At 36.7% G+C, this 6,140-nt stretch overlaps 1 protein-coding gene across 7 annotated transcripts in view; it reads right to left on the bottom strand.

The window, feature by feature from the left end:
* Positions 1-4,889, bottom strand: part of SP140L (SP140 nuclear body protein like) — a 66,003-nt gene extending 61,114 nt beyond the window's left edge. For all 7 annotated transcript variants that reach the window (XM_026454927.1, XM_026454929.1, XM_026454930.1 and 4 more), the window contains exon 1: positions 4,815-4,889. The gene's annotated coding sequence lies outside the window, so the exon portion shown is untranslated. The remainder of the gene's footprint in view (positions 1-4,814) is intronic.
* Positions 4,890-6,140: the final 1,251 nt, after the last annotated feature.

Below are 6,140 nucleotides of genomic sequence, written 5' to 3'. Positions count from 1 at the left end.
GAGACTCCGTCAAAAAAAAAAAAAAAAAAAAAAAAAATCAGAATGGCATCCGACTTCTTATTAGCAATGCTGAAAACTGCAAGGCAGTTAACCAAATTAATTTCCAAACTATACCTTTAGACTTACCAAATTTTCATACCGTTGTGAGTTTTAAGAATAAATTTTTTTCCAGATATGAATGATCTTAAGATTATACCTTCTATGAACTCTTAGTCAGGAGGCTACTGGATAATGTGGTAAGCCAAAATGAGATTGTAAAGCAAGAAAGAAGATATATGTAATCCATAAAACAAGACCCAGCACAGGAGAGGTGTCAAGCTTCAGAAGGTCAGTCTTGGAAGCTGAAACTAATCAGAACTAATTGGATCAGGAGAATGGGTAGCTCCAGAAGGGCTCTCCCAAGAAAATAAAATGGAATTGATAAATTACACAATGTGCCTCAATGTCTTGAGAAGAATTTTAGAATTCTTCAGGGTGCCTGGGAAGAATTCATAATGAAGGCACACAAAATCCAAGCAAATATGTAAGAGGGCAATAGTTATTTTTGGGAAAGATGTTGCACAGGAAAGGAAATGTGATCATAACATAGTGTATGACTTGGTTATGAACTTCATTTAAATAACCATCATAATGATAACACTAATTACTGATGAACCTCAAACTGTGATGTATTACGAGAATGGATGGGGTATGAAAAAGAGTGCCAGGGGAGAAGTCTTCATCTTATGCCTTATTATGTAAACAGGGGAATGAAAAAGAGTGTTGGCCGGGCGCGGTGGCTCAAGCCTGTAATCCCAGCACTTTGGGAGGCCAAGACGGGCAGATCACGAGGTCAGGATATCGAGACCATCCTGGCTAACACGTGAAACCCCGTCTCTACTAAAAAATACAAAAAACTAGCTGGGTGAGGTGGCGGGCGCCTGTAGTCCCAGCTACTCGGGAGGCCAAGGCAGGAGAATCACTTAAACCCGGGAGGCGGAGCTTGCAGTGAGGTGAGATCCAGCCACTGCACTCCAGCCTGGGCGACAAAGCGAGACTCTGTCTCAAAAGAATAGATAGATAGATAGAAAGAAAGAAAGAAAGAAAGGAAGGAAGGAAGGAAGGAAGGAAGGAAGGAAGGAAGGAAGGAAGGAAGTGTTAGGGGAGAAGTTTTCATCTTCTGTCCTATTATGTGAACAGATTAATGACTGGAACTTGGAAAATTACAAAGAGCTGTATCCGCATGTCATTTCAAACTAGAGGAATAAGTACAGAGGGAAGAGCTAAAAGGTTAAAGATGATTCATCTGGGAAACTGAACACAGACTGGGGAAGATGGCCAAAAGAGCTACTTCTGTCTTGTTGACTGTTTGATATTTTAATCTCTTTATGTGTGCTTTACTTTGGAAAAATTATCAAAATTAATAGAAGTAAAATGATATGATCACCTCAAAGATTCTTTGGCAAGCATTTTGATAAATATCCTATCCATGGTCTTGATTAAAAGAAATAACTTTAGTAAACCAGAGCAGAAAATGTCCTTAACTTGATAAAAGGCATCTGTCAGAAAGTCTCAAGTTAAACATTGTAAGTGTTCCTCGAGAGCTGGAACAAAACTAAAATGCTCATTTTTGTGTTGCCATTCAGTATTACATTGACAATCCTGCCTAATATACTAAGGAAAAAAGAAAGAAAAGAAAGTTAGAAAAAGAAAAATAAACAGGCATAAATTCTGAAAAAGAGCAGACAAAGCTGCTATTTTGAAGATGTAATTGTTTCTCTGGAAAATACAAGACAATAATAGGAGGAAGAAGACCACTTGGAAAGTCTGCTAGGCACAAGGTCATCAAACTAAAACAAATAGATTTCCCCTATGCCCATAAGAAATAACTAGAAAATGTAAAAGGAAAATGAGTTCCTGATTACAAATACAATTTTAAAATGCCTAGCACTAAAGTGACCCAATAAGGACCCAAGTTCAAAAAATTATAAATAAGTGGAGAGATATACCATGTTTCTACCTAGGATCATTTGGAATTTTTTAAAATATAAATTATTGTTAAATTTATCTATTCATTTAGTGTCTCTCAGTTGGATCCCAGCAAGACAGGTTACAGAACACTACCTAGAAAATCACAGCAACTAAAACAGTTCAGTATTGAAACAAGAATAAAAAATATAACTATGGATTAGAACATGGGTCACCAATACAAATTTATACGTAAGAGAGAATTTAGTACCCTCATTCCCTTTTATCCACAGGGGATGCTTCCAAGATCCCCAGTGGATGCCTGAAACTGCAGATAGTACCAAACTCTGTATATACTACGTTTTCCCCTATCTATAAATAAATTAGGCACAATAAGAGATTAAAAATAATATTTAATAATAAAGTAGAACTATAGCAATATACTGTAATAAAATTTATGTAAATATGGTCTCTTTCTCTCTCTCAAAATATTGTACTGTAGATATTAGCAACCTTAGCATGTGATTTTTTTTTTTCTTTCAGGAAATTTCACATTTTCACTTAAAGGAAGCACTTGACGGCTTCTCTTTGGCATATCTGAATTACCAGCATCAGTCCTCATGTGCTTTGGGGCCATTATTGACTAAAATCAGAGTTCTCTGAACACAAGCACTGTGATAATCATGACAGCCGATCCGATTACCAGGATGGCTACTCAGTGATTCATGGACTGGTGGTGTCCACATTGTGGATTGTGGATACGCTGGATAAAGGGATAGTTTGCATCCTGGGCATGATGGAGAGGGACAGCGTGAGATTTCATCACACTACTCAGAACAGCAAGTAACTTAAAATTGATGAATTGTTTATTTCTGGAATTTTCCATGTAATGTTTTTGGACCATGGTTGACTATGACTAACTGAAACCTCAGAAAGTGAAACCATGCATAAAGGAGGACTACTATAGTTAATAATGGCATAAAGATATCAAATATCTATGAAGAAATCTAGCAGAAGTACAAAACCTTCAAAGAGAAAAAATATATTTTAATAGAAAATAGTTCTAAATTAATCATATACTTGAGCCATATTCATGAGAATGGAAGCCATAATATTGTAAATATGTCGGCTGTCTTCAAATTGATCTATAGAGTCAGTGCAATTCCACACAAAATGCCAGGATTTTTGACAAGCTAATTTGGGAACCCAAAGTTTAAGACATTTTGGAGGAAGAGGAATAGATTTTGCCCTGTCAGATGTCAAGAGTTCCTGGGAAGCCTCCATCGCTATGGCAGTGTGGTTGGTACTGGCATAAGGAGAGGCTCTCACAGGCCAGGGGCAGAGAAGAGAGAACACAGAAACACACCCTGCTTCTATGGCCACTTGGTTCACAATCAGTGGGGAAAAGGATAATATAATTAATGGTGTCATCAGAAAAATTGATAAGAATAAAAACAGAGTCTTCAAACTGCAGCTCAGACAAAAAACAATTTGGTCTCGTACAAAATAGGAACCCTGAAAAAAAAAAAAAAAAGTGACTCTCCCAGATTATGACTGAGCAAATGGGATATTTAGGGTGAGCTGCCCTGGTCAAGCCTGCCCAGAGGTGCTGTAAAGCCACAGCAGGCACATGGAACACAAGATCAGATAGAATCAGTCTGGAAGAATATCTCAAAGATGCTAATAAGAATATCCCAAAGTTCTTAACAGTGCACAAAAACCTAAATAAAGCAAAACCATGAAGATTGAATGAGAAATTAACAAAATGTGGAATACAGGGGAGCTTGCAGAGCTGTAGAAACAAATTAAGATCCCTCCTCATAAATAAACACAATCAGTTTTTTTAAGTTGGCAATTACAAGAAACAAGAAATCTACTAAAATCTAGATGTATTAGTCCTTTTTCACACTGCTCTAAAGGAATACCACAGACTGGGTAATTTATAAAGGAAAGAAGTTTAATTGGCACACAGTTCCACATGGCTGGGGAGGCCTCAGTAAACTCAAAATCATGGCAGAATGTGAAGGAGAAGCAAGTATCTTCTTCATAAGGCGGCAAGAGAGAGAGAGCACAGGGGAAACTATCATTTACAAAACCATCAGATCTTGTAGAATTCACTCACTGTCATGAGAACAGCATGGGAGAAACTGCCCCCATGATCCAATCACCTCCCACCAGGTCCCTCTCTCAACACCTGGAATTTACCATTCTGATTACAATTCAAGATGAGATTTTGGTGGGGACACAGAGCCAAACCATATCACTAGATAATTGTCATGGAGGAAAAGTCTGAGACAACTATTATGAACTCAAAGTAAAAAACTGAAAAGATGAAAGCACCAGGGGGAATATAAAAGCTGTGAAGACTGAAGTTGCCCCAATGTAAGAATAATTTTGCCTAAAAATTGAAAAAGAAAATGTCAGAGATTTTAGAGAAGGAACTTTTCCTGGAACAAAGGCAGAATCGAATCTGCCACCTTAACACAAGAAAGACTTTAAAAACTGACATTGCTCACAGAGTGCCTCAGCAACTCTCCGCATCACTATTTATAATGAGGGTGCATCTGTCTCATAAAATCTACGTCATAAGATGTTTATACATGAAATTTTAAGCTGTTAATAAGATAAAAGTCACCATATACAAATGTAAGGGAGAAGAAAAGTATATTTATACTTTGCAGAATATTTAGTGAACTCTCCTATATCATGAAAAAAAAGACAAACACCTCAACTGAATCACACTGGTAAAAAATAAACAAAAAAATGATAGAAGAGGAAATTTAATTGGCCACGAAACATGAAAAACTGTTAAGCTTTCCACATTATCAGGAAAATACAAATTAAAACAAAATGCAATTCTTTATCACCTTTGCAAACTTTGGCTGTGTGCAGGAAGATGGTTCATCTCATTTGCTACTCGTGAAACACCTCCATTCAGCTTCCTAAAAAGACAATTTGGCAGGATCTATAAACAAGTGAACAACAGCACCCTTTGCTTCAACAATTCCACCTTTTAAGCTTTAGACACAAGATAGATACTTCTATAAGTGCAAAAAAAAAAAAGAAATATATAATCATTATTATAGCTTATTCACAAATGTGAACAATTTAAAACAATATAAATGCCTTTCAATTGGAGAACAGTTAAAAAATTATGCTACGTAAATTCTATGGAATAGTATGTGTAAAAAGAATGAGGTAGATCTACATGTATTAAGGTGAAAGATCTCTAAGATTTCCACCATTAAAATGAGTAAAAATGCAAAATGCAGAATAACATGTGCAATGTAATCCCATGTATTTAAAACAAGAACACAAATTATGTATTTACAAAAAATACTTCATACACATAAATGCATCAAAAAATATAAGAAAAGCTATGCCCAAGATTCTTCACAGGACTATGAAAGGAAGCTACAAGGTGAGGTGAGTGGTGAAGGAGATTTTTTCCTTTACATACTCCTCCACTGTTTGAAATTTTATGAGCAAGAATGTAATGTATTTCTTTTGCATTAAAAAATTTAAAAGATTAAAATCGCTTGAACCCAGGAGGCAGAGGTTGCAGTGAGCCAGGATTATGCCACTGCACTCCAGCCTGGGTGACAGTGAGACCCTGTCTCAAAAAAAAAAAAAAAAAAAAAAGATTAAGTAATATTTTTTATAAACTCATTACCAGAGAAAAGATAGGATTTCCATCTCTTTTCTGGTCAGACGCATCCCCCATCTTGGGACAGGAAATTGAAGTAAAAATAAAAAATATTTACCTTTCTGTCATCCTGGGCCTTTTTCTTCTTTTTCCTTCTTTGGATCCAGGTCAATTGTATCAGAGCTCACACCCTGAGTCAGTCAAGGAAATAGCCCCAAAGCTGACTGAGGCCCCTTGCCAGGACAGGTGAAACCACAGTTTCTAGTGTTTAAAAGTAAGCCAGCTGTTTACCCTGGAGTGTCTGTTTTCTAAACTACCTTCTTTGACATGACATATGTGAAGGCAGAGAGGGCAGAGGGATGTGAAAGGGTTCAGAGATCATGAGGAAATAATAACTCTCTGTCACAAATGACTGAAACGACTGTTCGGAGTGTCCCAGCCAGTGAAGCAGTAGTTTCAAAACAAGAAAAGTCATCTGTGTTATTGCAAGCTGGACTCACACAAACAGTTGTCCTGCTGCAGTTGTAAAAATCTGATTTCCTCATTA

This window comes from Piliocolobus tephrosceles, chromosome 11, assembly GCF_002776525.5.
Source record: "Piliocolobus tephrosceles isolate RC106 chromosome 11, ASM277652v3, whole genome shotgun sequence".
Taxonomy (NCBI): Eukaryota; Metazoa; Chordata; class Mammalia; order Primates; family Cercopithecidae; genus Piliocolobus; species Piliocolobus tephrosceles.
This window is presented reverse-complemented; position numbering and strand designations above follow the sequence as displayed.